The 19,930-nt window shown below is 43.4% G+C and overlaps 1 protein-coding gene across 12 annotated transcripts in view; it reads right to left on the minus strand.

Annotated features, from left to right (window-relative positions):
• Window positions 1-19,930, minus strand: part of RAI2 (retinoic acid induced 2) — a 337,772-nt gene that overhangs the window by 71,981 nt on the left and 245,861 nt on the right. The window lies entirely within an intron of this gene.

Here is a 19,930-nt window from a genome sequence, read left to right on the forward strand (position 1 = left end):
TTTACTAAATTTGACTAGTAGTAACTGTTATTAATTCTCTCCTAATCATCCTGCTTGGAGGGGGCTTAATTAATAGTCATGAATTCATTTTAAGATAATAATTACCAGAGGAGTGCTTATTCTTACAGGAGAGAATTAAATTGTAATTGGCATTTGGAAAAGTTTGTAAAACCATTTCTTATGCCTTTCTTTTTTTTTATTAAGGTATTATTGATACACACTCTTATGAAGGTTTCACATGAAAAACAATGTGGTTACTACATTCACCCATATTATTGTGTCCCCACCCACACCCCATTGCAGTCACTGTCCATCAGTGTACTAAGATGCCACAGAGTCACTATTTGCCTTCTCTGTGCTACACTGTCTTCCCCATGATCCCCCCACACCATGTGTACCAATCATAATACCCCTCAATCCCCTTCTCCCTCCCTCCTCCCCCACCCTCCCCCACCCCTCCCCTTTGGTAACCACTAGTCCCTTCTTGGAGTCTGTGAGTCTGCTGCTATTTTGGTCCTTCAGTTTTGCTTGGTTGTTATACTCCACAAATGAGGGAAATCATTTGGTACTTGTCCTTCTCTGCCTGGCTTATTTCACTGAGCATAATCTCCTCCAGCTCCATCCATGTTGTTGCAAATGGTAGGATTTGTTTCTTTCTTATGGCTGAATAGTATTCCATTGTGTATATGTACCACATCTTCTTTATCCATTCATCTACTGATGGACACGTAGGTTGCTTCCATTTCTTGGCTATTGTAAGTAGTGCTGCAATAAACATAGGGGTGCATCTGTCTTTTTGAATCTGAGAAGTTGTTTTCTTTGGGTAAATTTCTAGGAGTGGAATTCCTGGGTCAAATGGTATTTCTATTTTTAGTTTTTTGAGGAACCTCCATATTGCTTTCCACAATGGTTGAACACCAGCAGTGTAGGAGGGTTCCCTTTTCTCCGCATCCTCACGCCACCATCTTTACTCTCCCCTCTCTTATGCCTTTCTTTAAGCTTCTTATTTCTAGAATTGATCCATGACAACTTCTAATGTGTCACATTTCTCTGAGTTTCTTTTGCCTGTGGTCACTTCCATATAAGCTAAGCCTTTGTTCCCAATAGTATATACCATATTTCAGGTAGAAGCTGACCACTTCCTGATTAAATGTATTTGAGACTTTGATTAGATCTATCTGTGTAATGAGATCTACATCCCTGCCTTTTTCAGGGCACACTTTTAGAAATCTAATGAAAGACTCAAACACATTCATATATGATTTCTATATATATATAACTATAGTTTTATTTATGATATATATCTATGTATGTATATATTATTTAGATTTTTTTCCAAACAAATTCTTTTTTAAAGAAACTTAAGTGACCTTCCCCCCAAAATCCTCCAGGAAAACGACCTCCAAATGAAACCAAAATGCAGATAGCACCCTGGAAGAAATTTAGATTGTCACTACCCAGTACAAAAAGTCTATGTATTTTGCCAAGTGCAACTGGGCTGTGATTATTTGTTACATTGAGCCATGGAAAACTACGCACTGGAAATAGATTAAGGTATCTTTGGAAAATCTCTTAACACTTTCACAATGTTGGGATGCCATTTCACCCACCCAAAATTTCCTCCAACACATTAAATGGCTTCCCAACATCCTGACAAAGTGAACCAGGCTTCCAAAAAATGTCCATCTTACAGTTGGCTGACTCCTCTGCCTGGTGCAACTGGTTGTGGTCTCAGCTTCCTCCTGCATGTCTTACAGTACTTGGGGTGAAAGTTACGATGCTAAAAGTCATGATGCTCTGGTAATTTGAGACCTCACCTCACGGCTGAGCTATTAAATCATGACTCTATGAGGAGGTGAGATGGCAAGGACTAGGGTAGGAATGGTCAGGTTTATAAATTACCTGTGCAAGAATCCATCCAATAGTATTAATTATTCCACAACTTGGAAGAAGCTAAGAGTCAGAATCACAAAATATCATTTATATGATGTACAAATAATTCACCAAGAGGAGTAATGTGCTCATTTATGGGGCACGTCTGAACATCTATAATTCTGCAACTCAGGGCAGTGGGAAGCCAAGTCTGTCCCTGAAAACCTGCCTAGAAGAAGCAGGTTTATTAATTCGCCTCCTCAGTTGTTCTTTAGTATCATATCATCAACTGATGCTTCAGAATATTCCCCTGCACCAAATACCGCAATCATGTGAAGTAAACAGGTAGAAAGCTATTGTTATTTTATCTGCAGCACCAAAGCAAAGTGGAGAAATGATTATTTATGTTAAATAATCATTTGCTTATTTGATAGTAAGAGAACCCAAATTATTACTGCAACCTGACGCTTCCTGGGGGATACAAATGAGGTCAAACTAATCCAAACTTCGTAAATCTTAACTGCTTTATTCAGAGTCACCAGTGCTGTGGTCTGAATACTTGTGCTCCACCTCCGAATTCTTATGCTAAAACCCTAACCTACAAGGGGATAGTATTAGGAGGTGAGGCCAGTGGGAGGTGATAGGTCATGAGGGTGGAGCCTTCATGACTGCAATTAGCGCCCATAGGAAAGAGACCCCATAGACACCCCTTCCACCACGTTAGGGCACAATAGAAGTAGGCAGTCTGCCCTCTAGAAGTGGGCCTTCACTAGAACCCGACCACAGTGGCATCCTGATCTGAGACTTCCCAGACTCCAGAACTGTGAGAAATAAATGTTCATTGTTTCTAGCCACCCAGTTTATGATGTTTCATTGTAGCAGCCCAAACAGGCAGCTTTCCGGAAAAACCCCCTCCCAGCCAAGTATTCTTGGATGTCCTCTGGAGGGATTTCCCAAGGAGCCATGAACCAGTATGGTGGCTGCACACCCACACACCCACTCTCATCGAACTTTCCTCCTCTCCTGCAATAGCTTCCCCTCTTCAGTGTCATCTGCTCACAGGTGGGGCGCGGCTCTCTTCCCAGTGCTGCTCATGGTGAGAATTTCAGCTTCCCCACCAAGTGCACTTGCTTGCCATGCTCTCTAAACGGCCCGTGATGCAGCAGCCACAGAACATTCTATTCTGGGCAGCAGCCCAGATAACGGCTCTCCTCCACTGTGATATTCTTTGTCACCTGAGGCCCGACGCAAAGCTCTTGCCCCATTTCATCTGAGGGCCACCTAAAATGGGTCCTTCCATGTTGGAGTTCAGTAATACCTTTTCCCATCAAGGTCAAGGCTCAAAACCATACTATCAAACCAGGCAAACCAGGCAGGAACAAAAATCTTGCCTTCTACTCTCTTGCCCTTATTTCCAATTTCTCCACCCTTCTCTACCCACACACTTCATGCATCTAACTCCTCTTTCTCCCTTCAGATGCAGAATTCAAGAATTCAAGGGTTCATGGGCATCAGTTCACAGAAATACCACCCACCCTACCAAGCCTGTCTGCCCGCAGTGATAAGTGATCCTCTGTGAGATAGTGTATTCTTCATTGGTTTCAACCCTCCACTGGCTTTGGCTGTTTAGACATGGCCTTAGATTTTCTAGAGCAGTCATCTCCAAAATGGGGTGATCACATCCCAGCGGTTGGTGGGATAATACATTAGGGGTTAAGGAGCAAAGGCTACAATGAATCGAGAGACAGATAGGTTTAGTTGCCACCAGTGCCTCTTCTCGGTCTGTATGAGAGGGTCGTATGTCCCACGTGTTTTCGAGGTGTCCTGGGAAAGCAGCAATTGTTCCCCCCTGGGAATAGTTGACAAGGGAGTCCACATGCAATTGTTCCTTTCAGCATACAGCAAAGTATTATAATTTTTATGTTTCTGGTTAAGGGGTAATTATAAATTATGTTATCCAGTTTTAATTAAGAACTCTCTCAAATTTGGCAGGTAACTTTAAAAATCCCTGCAAAGAGACTATAGACCAAGGTACTGCTATTAACACAGGTGACAAAAGTATAAGAAAAATGGCAGCAGTGACAAATCTCCACCATAGTGGCAGCTCAGGATCAGCCGTATTACACAAAATAGTGAATTTAAGTAAGATTACCTAAAAATAGAAATGATCCAGGGGACCATTTAAAATACGTTATGAACAATTATCTTAGTTTGGAGTCTCCCCCAAACAGACCCCAAGACAAGTTTTGGACATAAGCATCTTATTTGGGAGGTGATTCCAGGAAGCACAGTGTGGGTGTGGGGAAGTGATATACAAAGACAAGAAAGCCAATCATCAGAGGTATGTTGATGACTGGAATACTACTTTGGGCACCCAGGACTCCATCCTGCTGGGGACCCTCTGAGGGACCGTGGGGACTGTGAGGAAATTGGGAGTATTTATCCCCAGATTCCATCCCTCGCTGGTTAAGAGTCATTCCTGGGTGTGTTAGGTCTCTAGCACTTCTAGCCTCCCCCTTGCATACTGACCACTTACTTGTCAGAGACGGCTTTTATGAAAAGAATCACGGGAAGCTATTGCTTATATGGGAAACTTCCACAGATGACTGCTAGGGTGGGCCGTGGGGATCTAGGCTGGGCACTACAGTGAATCTTTTGTGACTGAACATGGTATCTTGAGCTATTAGAAAATTATAATAGGAAGCCATCACAATTGGAAAGACTTTAAAAAATATCTAATTTTACTTTTTTCACATCCTTTCAAAATGTATTTTTGTATATGTCACTCATTATTTTCACAAGACATTAGAGCAGTGGTACACAAACATAATTTAGAAACAAAAATATCTGTATTGGTGGTTGATGCTCAAAATCGAACTGTTATAGTGGATCAAAACTATTATAGTGGATCAAACTGTTATAGTGTTTGGATCAAAAAAGCTTTAGATCTCACTCCTTTAAGCGGGGGTGGGAATCTCAGAACGGCTTACGTGCATTAACCACAAATACTGTTGAAATATCTATCCCAGGCCAGAGTAGAATCATACAACAAACATCATAAACCACCTCATCCCCTTTCTGGTTTTTTTTCTCAGAAGTGTCTTACAAAGGATTCTCTCTCTCCATTCTCAAAGGACTCCCAGCAACTTCGTTGCTAAATGTCTCTTTGGGCATCGTGGCATTTAAGAGTAGGTTGTCTTGTAAATGAAAATGTCAAAATGTGGGGTTCATGATGGTCAGGTAGGGGAAAAAATTATAACAAGAGATAGTATTGAAAGCATGGAGCCCTCAATTTACCAGTGGACCCTGGGAGAAGATAAGCTCCCTCTCACGATGTCCAGCTATGGTACCCTCCATGTTGATAAGGGTCACTTCCCCGGGGAGTAGGGTGGGGGTAGGTGGACAGTCACAAGGTCCTACTGGCTAGTCACATGCACCTTTATGATTTACCATTTAGGGACCCTTTGTCTTAAGTAGCCTGAACTGGGCCAATAAAATTTGCTAAATCAAGATTTTTCTGGGACTTGCTTTAATCATTGGCACTTGGCATATCAATCACTTACAGTGTCTCTAGATTATTAAGCTTCAAGAAGTGCCAGAAGAGTCAGGGACATGAGCCATCTGTTCTGGTATTCTGTTTATGCCAGGGGAACAAAAGTATGAGTTCTGGAATGCTGTGTCTTTCTTGAAGACTTCAAGGCTAGAAAGATACTACCAAACCACATGAACTCTGCTTAGGCACATAACCTCAGCCAATCAACACTTGCTGACTGAGTGTCTGTGCTAGGGCCTGTGGTCCATTAGAAAGGAAGGAAGGGAGGGAAAGAGGAAGGGATGGAAATCATCCTTGTGCTAACCTTAGACAAGACTGCCGGTGGGGATTGCCAAATGAAGTGGACAAACATGGCAACATCTCAAGAACTTAGATCAAAGTTTTGGTTAGGAGGGACGTGTCCAGGAAGAAGTGAGTTCGGAACTACAAAGTTTTCTCAAACTTGAATGCACTCTGGAAACACCTGGACTTTTCGATCAGATTGCAGGTCCCCACCCCCAGGGATTCAGATTCTGTAGGTCTGAGTTGGGACCTGAGCGTTTATATCTCTAACAAGTTCCCAGGTGATCCTGATGCTTCTGGTCTGGAGACCACCCTTCGAGAAGCCCCACTCTGAAGGATGTTAGCTATGTAGAAAGGGGAGGGTTGAGATGATGAAGGTGATACCTTACTTGGTAAGGAAAAGAGGAAGCTGTGTTTAGGAGGATTCTGAAGTGAAGGGATCATATAACAGAAATGGAAGGAAAGAATGTAGAGACTTGTCTGAAGGTTTTGGCATTTATCCTGCAGGCAACTGGGAGTCACTGTATGTGTCTGAGTAGTGACGTGATGGAAACTTTCTTTTAGGACTATGTAATCTGCTTGTCATATATTCCATAATGTGGAGCGGGGGAAGGGAAGAGATACACATGAAAAAGAAATGGAAGAGCTTGTGAATTTATTTAAGTTGTTTAAAAGTCCATTTTATATACTGTTCTTTCCAAACACAGGTGAAGAAAGAAGTGCTTCTTTTGGGGGGTTAAATTTTGATGAAAAGCTTGGGCCGTTATTCCTCTTGGAAAAGAAGACAGAGGCAAACAAATGAAATTTGAGCTTTGGTCTTCCATTATTCAAGTTTTCCTAAAAAGTGACAGCATGGAGATCTTCAAGTCTGCTCAGAATCTGCACCAATTGATGGGAGAATCTGCAGATTTTCAAGCAGTAAGTTGATCCATGGTGGCCTTCAACCCAAAAGTGAGGAATTTTCTGTTTATAGTCTGAACTCAAAAAGATCCAAATTTGCCCCACCCTGGAAGTGTGGAAGGGGGGAATTTTCAACGTTTAAAAATGGTTGATGAGAGGATCATATTGAAATTTCCTTCTTTTTTCCTTCGCGAAGGTTAAGTACAATGTGTGTGAAACTGATTCTACATCAAGACAAGAGCTCTTTAGAGGTCATTCCTTAACCCTGATGGAGCCATTTGAGAGGCCCCAGTGTGGGCCCACAGGCCCTGCCTGCAAGAGCCTGGGACCGACACAGGGGTGGGTATGGTTGAAAACAAACCTCTGGCATCTCAAAATGTCCTTGTGCCTTTGTTCTCTTGGGTTCCACCTTGCTAGGCAACCCCCTTCTCCTCTGTGGTTTTCTCTCCCATTTCCTGCTTTTCTCCCTCTTCTTTAGCCACCAGCAGCTCCCTATGGGTGGAGTAATAATGTAGCACAAGTTCAATTTTTTTTCAAAATGTGCTGCAATAAAATCTTACTGCTTTTGTTCTCTGTGGCTAGAGGGGTGGGGGCCTGGTAGGACTGCCCCAATTTTAAAGGCAGGAAAAATAAGGATAATGGATCAAGTGATTTGCCAGGAATGAAATGAATGAGATTAGTACCCATTACTTTTTACCCCAGCAACTGAAATAAATACGGGAGCTAGATTGTAGCAACTATTTGGGAAAGCACTGGAAAACATCATTCTTTGTGATTCTCATGTAATGAATGTGGTAACGGAGAAGATGGCTATGCCAGTTTTTAATTCAATGGAGGCTTTGAACATATTTCTAATTCCTTTGCCACATCCCCAGTTTTCTCATGCATAAAATGGGAGCTAATATAATTATTAATGCCAACTCATAGGGTGGTGGTAAGGATTAAATGACTTAAATAAAGTATGTTGAGCAGTTAGGATAGTACATGGCTTCTAATAAGCACTCAATACATTTATATTAGTAGTAGTAGTGCTGCAATAGCAACAACAATTTATTTTCAAGTGACAACCTCAATATTCAACTCTTCTAAACATTTATACCAGATAGTGCCTAGATGCAAAGATATTATACTGGTTGGCCTGAGAGTCTTATTCAAATGAGAAAATAAGGGGCGGGGATTGAATTAATGCATGGTCTGCCACTCTCCCAGAATGTTTTGGAAACTCTTCATTTTAGGTTATTTGTACCAGGGCCAGTGGGACGGAACCCAAATGCTGCGGGTGCCATTCCTGTTCCTGCCTACCTGCACCCCACTGTAGCAAGAGCCATTTCCCAGCCACTAAGAGGCCAAGAGTGTACTGTGACTAGCCTGATGTGATACCAAATTTATGTGTGACTGTTGAGGCAGTTAATCCTGCTTGTCACACCTGTGTCACCTCCCAAGTATAAACCCCACAGGCCAGCCCTCCGCTCTCATAGTCTCAGCCAATGATGTCTTTGCTCTGCTTCTCACCTCTCTTGCTCTTCCTGCCTGTCCCTCCCAATCCTTTACACAGTGTCCATGGGAACGCTGATGCCCTCCTCCACAGTGAGCAACCCTGCACACACACCCCTTCCATCCTCTAGTGTTAATTGAAATCCAGCTCTCCACTGAAGCTCTACTTCCTAAAGCTCTTTCAGGCAGATGGTGTTTATTCTACTAGGCTTCGTGGAGACTATATCACCCACCTGTTTTCCCTCTAGACTCTTATTCCCCCCTCCTGGGGAACTCCCACTTTCAGGAGATGGAGTAGATGTACTTTTCTCTATTCCTCCTACTAATTACACCTAAAAACTTTAGACACTGTATATAAAACAAACATAAGAAGAGTCTGAAAGTTGCAGAGAGGAAGGCTGACTGGCCAGGACCTCAGCACCTGAGGTCAACAGGGTGGCAAATTCCCTGGATTTTCTTTTTGCCTCGTCTTTCACAGAATTGGAGCAAAAGCAGCTGCCAATCTGGAACACAAACAGGTGCAGACAAGAAAAGCCCAAACAAAAGCCTGCGATCTCTGGCCCAAGTACCAGCACAGGACAGCCTAGCATGACAGAACCTTTAGGAAATAACCACTTTACTCCGGCCAGACTCTACAGAAAGCACTGTTGTCTAGACTTCCACCTCTGTATGGCTGTAACAAGGCCCCCATCTCACCAGGGTGCTGTCAGAGGAGGCTGAGCAGGGAGCCATGTCTTTCCCTGCTGGGTGGTAACAAACATGCTTCCTTTGCAGTGTTGGCAGAGACCATGTGGGAAGCCTGGACCCCCATCCCCACCTAGCAGTGATGAGGCACTCCTCCTTCTCCTCTCCCCCACTTTGGTGGTGTCAGAGGAGGCTGCATGGACAGTCAGGACTTTCACCACCACCCAGTGGTGATGAGACAACCACCCCAGGTGCCAGTGAAGGCTAGATGGGAGTTGGAACTTGTCTAAGATGACAACAGAAGCTGAGTGGGAAATCCGGACTTCCATACTCTGCTGGCAGGAACAAAGAGGCACTCCTATATCTCCTTCCAGAGCAGTGTCAGAGGCAGCCGACCAAAGCAGAGGTTTAAGTAAGAGCCAGAGTATCACAGCATAAGCGTCCAGGTCTCAATAAAAAACATCACCCATCATACAAAGAACCAGGAAAGTCTCAATTTGAATGAAAAGACAATCGATAGATGGCAGAGATGTTAGAATTGTATGACAAAGACTTAAAAGCAGTCATGGTACAAATGCTTCAATGAGTGATTACAAACAGTATTGAAACACATGAAAAAGTACAAAGTCTCAGCAAAGAAATAGGAAGTCTCAGCAAAGAAAAAGAAGATACAGAGAAGAACCAAATGGAAATGGTAGAACTGAAAATATGATAACCAAAATAAAAAACTCAACCAATGGGCTCAATAGCAGAATGGAAAGGATAAAGGACAGAACCAGTGAACTTAAACAAAGAACAATAAAAATTACCCATCTGAAAGGGGGCATTATGATTAGCATGTATAGTGCATGGGGGGCACGGGGAGGGCTGTGCAACACAGAGAAGACAAGTAGTGATTTTACAGCATCTTACTATGCAGATGGGCAGTGACTGTGAAGGGGTATGTGGGGGGACTTGGTGAAGGGGGGAGCCTAGTAAACATAATGTTCTTCATGTAATTGTAGATTAATGATACCAAAATAGAATAAAATAATAAAAAATAATTACCCATGTGAACAACAAAGAAAAACAGACTGAAAAATATGAACAGAGCCTCAAGGAACTGTGGGACTATAACAAAAGATTAAACATCTGGGTCACTGGAGTCCCAAGACAGGAGAAAGAGGATGGGACTGGAAATGTGCTCAAAGAAGTAATGGTTAAAAACTCTCCAAGTCTGGTAAAATACATAAACCTACAGATTCCAGAAATTGAGCACACCCCAAACAGGATAAAACCAAAGAAATCCATACCAATTCATAATATTCAAAGTTCTTAAGACCAAAGACAAAGGTAAACCTTGATAGCAGCGAGAGAGAAACAACACGTTACCTATAGAGGGAATGCAATTCAAATGACAGCGATTTGTCATCACAAACCACAGAGGCCAGAACAGAGTGGCACAACACTTCTCAAATGCTACAAGAAGAAAGGACTGTCAATCCAGAATTGTCTGACTGTATCCAGTGAAAATATCCTTCAGGAATGAAGAGGAAATCAAGACATTCTCAATGAAGAAAACCAAAGAGAATTTGTCATTAGCAGACCTACCTTAGAAGAATGGCTAACGTCAGCTCTTCAAACAGAAAGGAAACAGTAAAAGAAGGAGTTCTAGAACATCAGGAAGGAAGGATGAACACCAGGAAGAGTCAAAATATGGGTAAACATCTTTCCTTCTCTACAGTCTTCTAAACTATGTTTCATGACGGAAGCAAAAATTATAATAATGTCTTATGTGTTTCTAAATGTATACAGAAAAACTATTTAAGGCAATTATACTTTAGAAACAAAGGAGGGTGAAGGGAGGTAAAATTTTGTACTCCACCAGAACTGGTAAAATGTCTAGTAGACTATGAAAACTTATGTATATGTAATGGAATACCTAGAGCAACTACTAGAAAAAGGCATACAGGATACACTCAAGAACACTATGGACGACTCAAAATTAAATTCTAAAAAATGTTCAAGTAAGCCACAGGAAGGCAGGTAAAACAAAAAAGATGATAAACATAGGGAATAAATAGAAAACAAAATTGTGAAGTGGCAGACTTAAACCTTAACATACTAGTAATTACATTATATGTAACTGGTCTAAACACACCAATTAAAAAACAGAAATTGGCATAGTGGATTAAAAGTCATGACATAACTATACGGCGTCTAGAAGAAACTAACTTTAAGTATAATGATATAGGTAGGTTGAAAGATATATCATGCAGTCAAAAGAAAGCAGAAATGGTTATATTCATATTACACAAAGGAGACTATAGAGCAAAGAAAATTACCAGAGACAGAAGGGGACACTACATAACAATAAAAGAGCCAACCCACCAGGTACACACAGCACTCTTACATGTGTAAGCATCAAATGACAGAGCTGCAAAATCTGTGAAGCAATAAAATGATGTAACTAAAAGGAGAAGTAGACAAATTCACAATCTTATTTAAAACTACAGTACCCCTCTCCCAACAACTGATAGAACATCCAGGCAGGAAATCAGGAAAGAAGAAAGGAACCCAACACTACTATCAACCAATAGGATCTAATAGACATTTATACAACACCCCATCCAACAACAGAAGAAAACATATTCTTTCCAAGTGCCCACAAATCATATACCAAAATAGACCATCTCATGACCATAAAACAAACCTCAGCTTATTTAAAAGAATTGAAATAACACAGGGTATGTTCTCCAACCATAATGGATTCAAACTAGAAATCACTAACTGTAAGACAACAGGAAAATCCTCAAACAGTTGGAAATTAAACACACTTCTAAATAATCTGTTAAAGAGGAAGTCTCAAGAGAATTTTAAAAAATACACTGGACTGAACAAAAATGAAAATACACATATCAAAATATGTGGGGCCCAGCTAAATCTGACAGGGAAATTTATAGCATGAAATGTTTACATTAGAAAAGAGGAAAGGTCTCAAATTAATAGTATAAGCACACATCTCAAGAGCCTGGAAAAAGAAGAACAAAATAAACCCAAAGCAAGTAGAAGGAAGGAAATAACAAAACTTAATGAAATCAACAGCAGAAAAAAAAAGAGAGAAAATGAATGAAACCAAAAGCTGTTTTCTTTAAACAGTAAAATAAAAAAAATCTCTAGCAAGACTAACAAATAAAAAAGAGATAAGACACAAACTACAATATCAGGAATTAAAAAGGGGCTATCACAACAGACTGCAGTCATCAAAAGGATAATAAGGAAACATTATGAAAACTCCACACACATAAATTTGACAACTTAGATGAAATGGATCAAGTCCTCAAAAAGGGCAAACTAATACAACTCACCCAATAAGAAATAAATCATTTTAATGGACCTATAGTTATTAAGTAAATTGTGTCTATAATTTTTGAACTCCCTAAAAGGAAGTCTTCAGGCCCAGATAGTTTCATTGGAGAAATCTACTAAATTTTTGAAGAAGAATTAACACTAATTCTACACAGTCTCTTCCAGAAAATAGAAGAAGGAACACTTCTCAGTTTGTTTCATCAGAGTAGTACTACCTTGACACCAAACTAGACAAAGACAGTACCCCAAAAAACTATCTCTCATAAATATACATACAAAAATCTTTAACAATATTTTAGCAAATTCACCAACATACAAAAAGAACTATACACCAAGTAGGGCTTATACCAAGGATGCACAGCTGGTTCAAATTTAAAAAATCAATCAATGTAATCCACCATAATAGCAGTCTGAAGAACAAAAATCACATGAGCCTATCAACTGGTGCAGAAAAAGGATTTGACAAAATTCAACACCCATTCATAATGAAAGAGAAATCTCAGAACTAGGAATAGAGGGGAAATTCCTCAACCTGATAAAGAATATCTACTAAAAAACTACAGATAACATGATATTATGATGAAAATGACTGCTTTCCCCCTAAGACTAGGAAGAAGGTAAGGATGTTTGCTCCTACCAGTCTTACTCAAAATAGTACTGGGAAGTTCTAGCCAGTGTAGTAATTAAGGAAAGAAGTAAAAGGCATAGAGTTTGGAAAGAATGAAATGAAACTGCACCTATATGCAGATGACATGATTGTCTATTAGAAAATGTCAAGAGATCTACAAAATACTAGAATGAATACCTCTGCTCAGCAAGGTGGCAGGATACAAGATGAACATACAAAAGTCAATTATACTAGCAATGAACGTGAACACTGAAATTAAAACTACAATACCATTTGTAATTCCTAAAATAAATACTTAGGTGTAAATCTAACAAAACATGTATGGGACTTGTATGCTGAAAACTACAAAAGAAATCAAACAAGATACACACACATGGAGAGACATACCACGTCCATGGATTGAAAGACTGAATTGATATACAGGTTTAATGCAATTCCTATAAAAATCCCAGCAAGAGTTTCTGTAGATATAGATAAGATTATTCTATAATATACATGGAAAGGCAAAGGAACTAGAATAGCTAAAAGCAATTTGAGAAAAGAAAAAAATGAGAGAAATAACTCTACCAAATATCTATGCTTACTAGTTACAATAATCAGAATAGTATGGTTAGCAGAGAAATAAACACAAAGATTGATGGAACAGAATAGAAAATTCAGAAATAGACTTGCATACATATGCCCTACTGATTTTTGACAAAGGTATACAAATAATTCAAATGAAGGATAGCCTTTTTAACAAATGGTGCTGGATCACGAACTTAAATGCAAAATGTTAAACTGTAAAACATTTTAGAAAAAAAACATAAGATATTTGCTAGAGCTAAGCAAGAAATTCTTAGACTTGACACCAAAAGCATGATCCATAAAGAGAAAAACTGGTAAGTTGGACTTTATCAAAATTAAGAACTTTTGTTCTCTGAAAACCCTCTAAGAGGATGCAGGGGCAAACTACAGACTGGGAGAAAGTGTTTTTCTCTGTATCTCCAACAAAGAACTATTATCTAGAATATATAAAGAACTCTCAAAACTCAACAATAAAGTAGAAACAATCCAATTAGAAAATTCACAAAAGATATGAACAGACTTTACATTGAAGAGGATGTACAGATAACAAATCAGTACAAAAAAAAGGTGTTCAACATCATGAAGCAGTAGGAAAATGCATTTTAAAACCCAATGGGATATCACTACACCTATCAGAATGGCTAAAATAAAAAATAGTGACAATATCAAATGCTGACAAAGATGAAGTGAAACTAGAATGACTCATAAAGTATTGGTAGGAATGCAAAATGGCACGGTTACTCCAGAAAATAGTTCGGCAATTATTTTAGAAAATGAAACATGCAACTATCATGATTCAGCAATTGTACCACTGGGCATTCAGCCCTCCAAGTGGAGCTGTACAGCAGGTCGTTGCAGACGTGTGTCTGGAGTTAAGAAGCGTGGTTAGATCTGGGGAATCAAAGTGAGGAGCCATCAGCACATGGATAGTGATTAGTCCTGAGTTTCAGTAAGATTGCCTAGGTCACGTGCATAGGAAAGAAGCCACCTGGGTCTGAGTCCTGGGACTTCAAAGTTTAGAGGCCAGAGAAATGACAGAAAGCAGCACAGAAGCTGAGAAGCATTGGGCAGCGAGACAGAGGAGAGCCGTGAGGAAGTGGGGTTTGGGAAACAAAGGCTTAACTCTCTGAGTGTCCCTCCTTGATGTTTTTCATGGATACACTGGTCACTAGTTTCATCTTCAGCCCTTTTAACCATTGCGTGTATTCAGATTCTCCCCAAATTATCATCTTCATCATTGAACTCTCCCTTGAAGTTCCAACTCATAAAATCCATTGACTGTTGGACACCCTGTTGAGACAGAATATAGGTACCTGTTCTGGTTATTCATGAATGCCTAGCAAATCACCCATAAATGTATTGGCTTCAAACAATAACAATAATTTATTATCTCTCACAGTTTCCATGGGTCGGGAACTTGAGATTGGGTTGGTTGGGCAGGTTTGGCCCAGGATCTCTCAGATGGATGCAGGCAGCTGGGGTTGAAATCATCTGAAAGCTCACTTATTCACGTGGCGGGGCACCTGAGCTGGGAAGATTCAGAGCACGGGTCCAGGAACACCTCATCAATCTTGGAGCTACACAATACACAATGCAATTGCAGCGTATGGCATTTTCAAGCATAAACAAAGTGGTATCCATCACCTTCCAAATCTCTGAGCTGGCACAGTCGAAGCACATACCAGAACTCAGTGGTCTGGAACCAGAACCAGATGTTGGTTTTCCAGATATGGGACAGATCTTACCAGACAGGATCATATGATCTCTGTGCAGCTGTCCCATGCAGTCTGTCCTTCTGGAATGCTACTGCAACCACATCCAAAATGGTTTCTCTCAATGCCTAAAATCCCCGCATGCCCCCTATAACATATAATCAGCCAAATTCACCATGTTCACAGTCCCCACAAGCCTCTGTGTGAGCTTTGGAGAAGACTGCCGTTGCGGGAGCATCTGTGTATCAGGGTTATCAGATGTTTCACTTTACCAAGACAAACAGCTCAGCTTCTACACCTGCTGCCCATCCTAATTTTTAATAGTGTCCCCTTCACTGTCAAGAGCACCCTGGTTAGTTGATACATATGTAAAACTTATTTCTCCCTGCAATCAGATTGTTTCAAAGTTGGGCTTGAAGCACAAATCATCACTTCAGGAAGCTTTAGACTGATGGATGCATCAGCAAAGGTTTGTGAAGGTGAAAAGGCTAGCCTTTCCCTGAGTATGGGGGCAGGGGGCATAGAGCCCACTGAGTTCAGTGTCAAAAAGGGAATCCAGATAGACACTACATGTGAAGTCATCACTCTTGTAACAGTAATAAGGAAAGCGCACAGAAGTTCTCTTAAGCCACCTTTGCTTACTCGATTTACCTCGCTGACCGGGGCTCTCCACTGGAAATGATACTGACACCCAGGGCTCGCAGCTGTTCAGGACTGAGGACTTCTCTCTAAAATGTGCGAATGCTTCTGTTCCCACTGCCTGAGCTGTAGATTTAGCAAAGAGGAAGCTAACTTTGTTCCCCAACCTGCTTATGCTTGTACTTGTCCCTGGAATCGTGTAATCTACGTGGATGTGGCCTAAACTGATGAAAACAGACTATGAAAAGCCTGGGCATATCAGGTAGACTTGATCAAGGCAGGTTGGCTCAGGGTGGAAAGACAAGGCTATTGGTTTGGATTTCGTGAATTCAGGTGTTAAGTATGAGGTGAATGTTAGAAAACTCTAAAAAAGAGTTTGTACTCAGATTTTCCCCATAAGATAGAAGAAAATTGTGAGTTGCAGCTGCTCAGTATCCATTGAAAACCCTTCCTAGGTTTGGAGAATTTCCTTTCTCAAGATAAAAGTCAGAATTCATCCTCCCAGCCTCTCTCGGGGCTGCGGAGCAGGCACACGCGTGGGCTCTGCCAGTCGGGATTGAAGGCGAACGTGAGTGGGCTCCATAGGGAGTCAGTTTGAGAGGAGGGGGTGGTAGAAGGACCCATCTTTCTAGAAGATGGCGCCGGCACAGCTTCTGGTGTTCGCAGAGAGGAGAGGTCTGCAGGGTGGGACATTTGTGACGGAGATCAGCAGCTTGGTCTTAGACATCAGTTTTAGATATCAGGAGCTCGGTGTAAGTTGAGATGTGTATTTGATCTCCAGTCATGATGTCCCGCAGGCAGGTGGGGATGCAAGCATGGGGTTTAGAAGCGAGGTCTGAACTAGAGACACTGATCTGGGGAGCACCAGTATGTGTGCTGGAGTTAAGAAGCATGGTTAGATCTGGAGAACATGACATGGCCTGTTATGTCACACCTTATTTTGTGTCTTCAAACCACATGTCTCCCTCTTCCTCACTCTCACCTGATGACCTCGTTTTCTATTCCACCTGAAAGGTAGAAGCAGTCAGAGAGAAGTCCCCCAGGTTCCTACTACCACATCCGCCAAACTTCTGTGACCACGCCCTCCTCTCCTCCACTGTGGACGAATTGGCTGTTCTTAGCTAACGCTGATCCCTCACTTGTGCACTGGTTCCCATCCCCACTTGCAGGACCAGCTACACAATTTGGGGGTCCCAGTGTAGAGTGAAAACATGGGGTCTCTTATTGAAAAGTTATTAGAAATTTCAAGACACCACCAGCAGAGCATTAAACCAAGCATGGTGCCTTTCTGAAGCCAGGGCCCTGTGTAATTGCACAGGTCACATACCCATGAGACTGGCCCCCAGCCCTGACCCAAGAAAGGATGCCTATTCCTTGGGCCAGCCTGTCCCATGTAGAATCCTGGCAGTGGTGGGTGTGCCTCTCCCTCAGGTAACCTGAGGAAGTACTTTGGGGAGCAGGCATTGTCTGCCACAGAAGCAAGGGCCCCAGGAAACCAAGACTAAGTGCCAGCAGGGGGCCACTTCCATCTAGAGTCTTGAGATGCTGCCTGGTGACCACAGCCACGGAATGAAATGGGGTGCCTTTGCCCTCAGCCCTGCATGCCTCAGGACAACCCAAGAAGGAACTAAGGAGACACCAAAGGACCCCAGTGCACATCTGCTGGCCCATCTCATTTGCACTCCACACAGTTAGCACACTCAAGTGCGGCTCCCAGGCTTCTCCCCGGTGTCATTGTCTGGTTCAGGGACAGTGGGAGGTGGCCTGTGGGGAGCCATCTGGGGTCTTTTCTCCCTTGCCTCCCACCCCCAGAGGCTCTAGTTTCTCCTGGCTGCTCAGCTCCTCCATTCTAGCTCCTTTGTCTCTGAGGGGAGCTTGTCCTTCACAGGCTAGAATTTGCTAGAACTATGGCTGGACAATCTGGGGATGGGATGCCTTGGGTCCACTAGTAGATCTTCCCCCTGTCCCCTGCATCACTGTGGAGGCCTCCTTCCTGCTTGTGGTCTGACAAAACCACCTGAGGGCTTCTGAGTCCCCTTCTTTGAAGATCAAGTGCTGGTGGCAGCTGACACTTCAGCTCCTACCTCCCAATTGGAGGAATCAGAGGACTCTTACTGTCCAAATGGGGGTGGGGTGCGGGTGGGAAGGGGTCTCTTCAGTTAAGGATGGGTGAGAATGACAGAGCTCTGTTCCCCCTGGACTGGGTACTACTTTCTGTTCTTGCCACTTCCTCCATATACTTGGGCACTGAGGAGACCTCTTGGGCTGGCTGACTTCCCTACAGCCCCATCTTCACCCCAACAAAATGGTTTCAGGAGGGAAAACGCCATCACACAAACAGGGTTCTTCTGTGCCCTGACTGAGCTGCAGCCCATCCCCGCCTTCCCTGCGGCCTCTCTGCATAGAAGTGGGTCCGGTTGTACCTCACTGCCCATTCCAACCTGCCAGGTCTTCTTGCCTGCATGGTGGTAGCCTTTCATTTCCTAGTGGATGCTCTTCAACGTCTCAGCCACTCGCCACTTCTCCCGGGAGCACACCTTCGGCTCCTTTTGGCTCCATTTCTTACTGGATGAGTCATGCTAGCCAGGTGGGGCCTCCTTCCTCCAGGTCCTCTGTGGTGGTGAGGATAAAAGGCAGGACCTCCATGGCAGCATGTCTGACCAGGGCACAAGGGGAACTGTTGGGGACACACACCAAGTTCAGCTCCAAGCTATAGGCCACTGGGGTTGGGTGGGGCCAGGGGCTCAAAGCCTTCTGTTTCCTGGGGCAGGCTTCCACCAGGTCTGGCCCTCTCCCTGCCATGTTTTGGTACTTTTGATGAAGGGAATCAAATTGCTCCTGATGACTAGCACACATTCTGGGGTAGTGGAGACTGGAACCAGTGAAAGAAGAGGAGCCAAGATTTGCTCAGGGGGGTAAAGGTGGAGGGGGCTGAGCAGAGAGCAGTGCGCTTCCTCCACTGGGCTCCAGAGCCTGGATGTCTAAATGCAGGGAGTCCTTGTAAACACAGGGTGCTGGAGGGGACCAGCAGCAAATCTGCACTGTTGGAGCAGGACAGGTAACTCGAGTCTGTGCTCTCAGCCTGCCCTCAGAAGCATTGGTGTCCCGGGACTTCTCCAAGGAGACTGCCTGCTGTCAGGGTAGCAGCCAATGCTTGCGGGCAGTAGGAGGCTTCTCCTCTGGCACCCTATGCCTGGAGGAACCCAAGGGAAGCCATGTTTTAGAAGCCAAAGCAGCTTCCCTGTTGGCAGCCCCTAAATGAGGACGTGAACAGGGAACAGTGTCAAGGCTCTTGGCAGCAAGGGACAGGTGCCTGGTGGACATGGAGCACTGGCCAGCACCCTGGGTGCCCAGATAAGGAGGTTCCTCTGATGCCCCATCACCCTCCCTGTGTGCTGAGGGTCTGTCCAACCTCACCTCCCTCCTCTAGGAGGCTGTCCACCCTCATCAATCTCAGGAGAGCCAGGAGTTGTTGAGGTGTGCTTGGACCTGCCTGTGCCTATGCAGGATGCTCGGGGTCATAAAGGCCACACCACAGGTGGAACAGAGGAAGGGCCTCTTGCATGGTAGGACTGGATGTGCTTCTCCAAAATGCTGGGCTGTGTGCAGCCCTGGCCACAGTGCAGAACCGGTACTTGTGGGCTTGCTCATCAGCTCTGGGTTTCTCAGACCCAAGGACAGGGCAAGCTGCGTGCCCGTGGTGTTCACGCCGAGCACTGGGGCCACTGGCTTCCCCAGTGGGGCAGGGATGGGGCCCTGGGGCCACAGATGGTGGCTAAGGACAAAGGGCATGCTGACCCCATCCAGGCTGCCTGTCCCTAGGGCAGCATGTCCCTAGAGAACCCCAGGAGGCACTGTGTGGCAAAGGGGAGTGGACAGGGCCTTCTGGGACATGGCCAGTGCTGGGCTCTGCTCCAGTGGCAAGATCATGGGGCACAGGGTTGGGCAGAAGGCCTCCCACGGTGGGCTCCTGGGGGGCTGTGAGCAGGCACATCCCATGTCCTGGGACACCCATCTCCTAGCAGCTTGTATAAAGACACCTCACCCCACTCCCACCCTTGAAAGCAATGGTGTGCTACAGCTGCTCGCACTGAGTCAGACCTCTCATTTCCCCCCACCTCTCTTGTACCAGCTCACACTCATTCATGAGAACTGATTATTAAATTTTCAGGAATTTTGTGCACTGGTTGTTTTTAAATACAGCTATTATTGAGAAAATTAAATAAACATACATTGCATAAGTTATATTAA

This window comes from Manis javanica, chromosome X (assembly GCF_040802235.1).
Source record: "Manis javanica isolate MJ-LG chromosome X, MJ_LKY, whole genome shotgun sequence".
Lineage (NCBI taxonomy): Eukaryota > Metazoa > Chordata > Mammalia > Pholidota > Manidae > Manis > Manis javanica.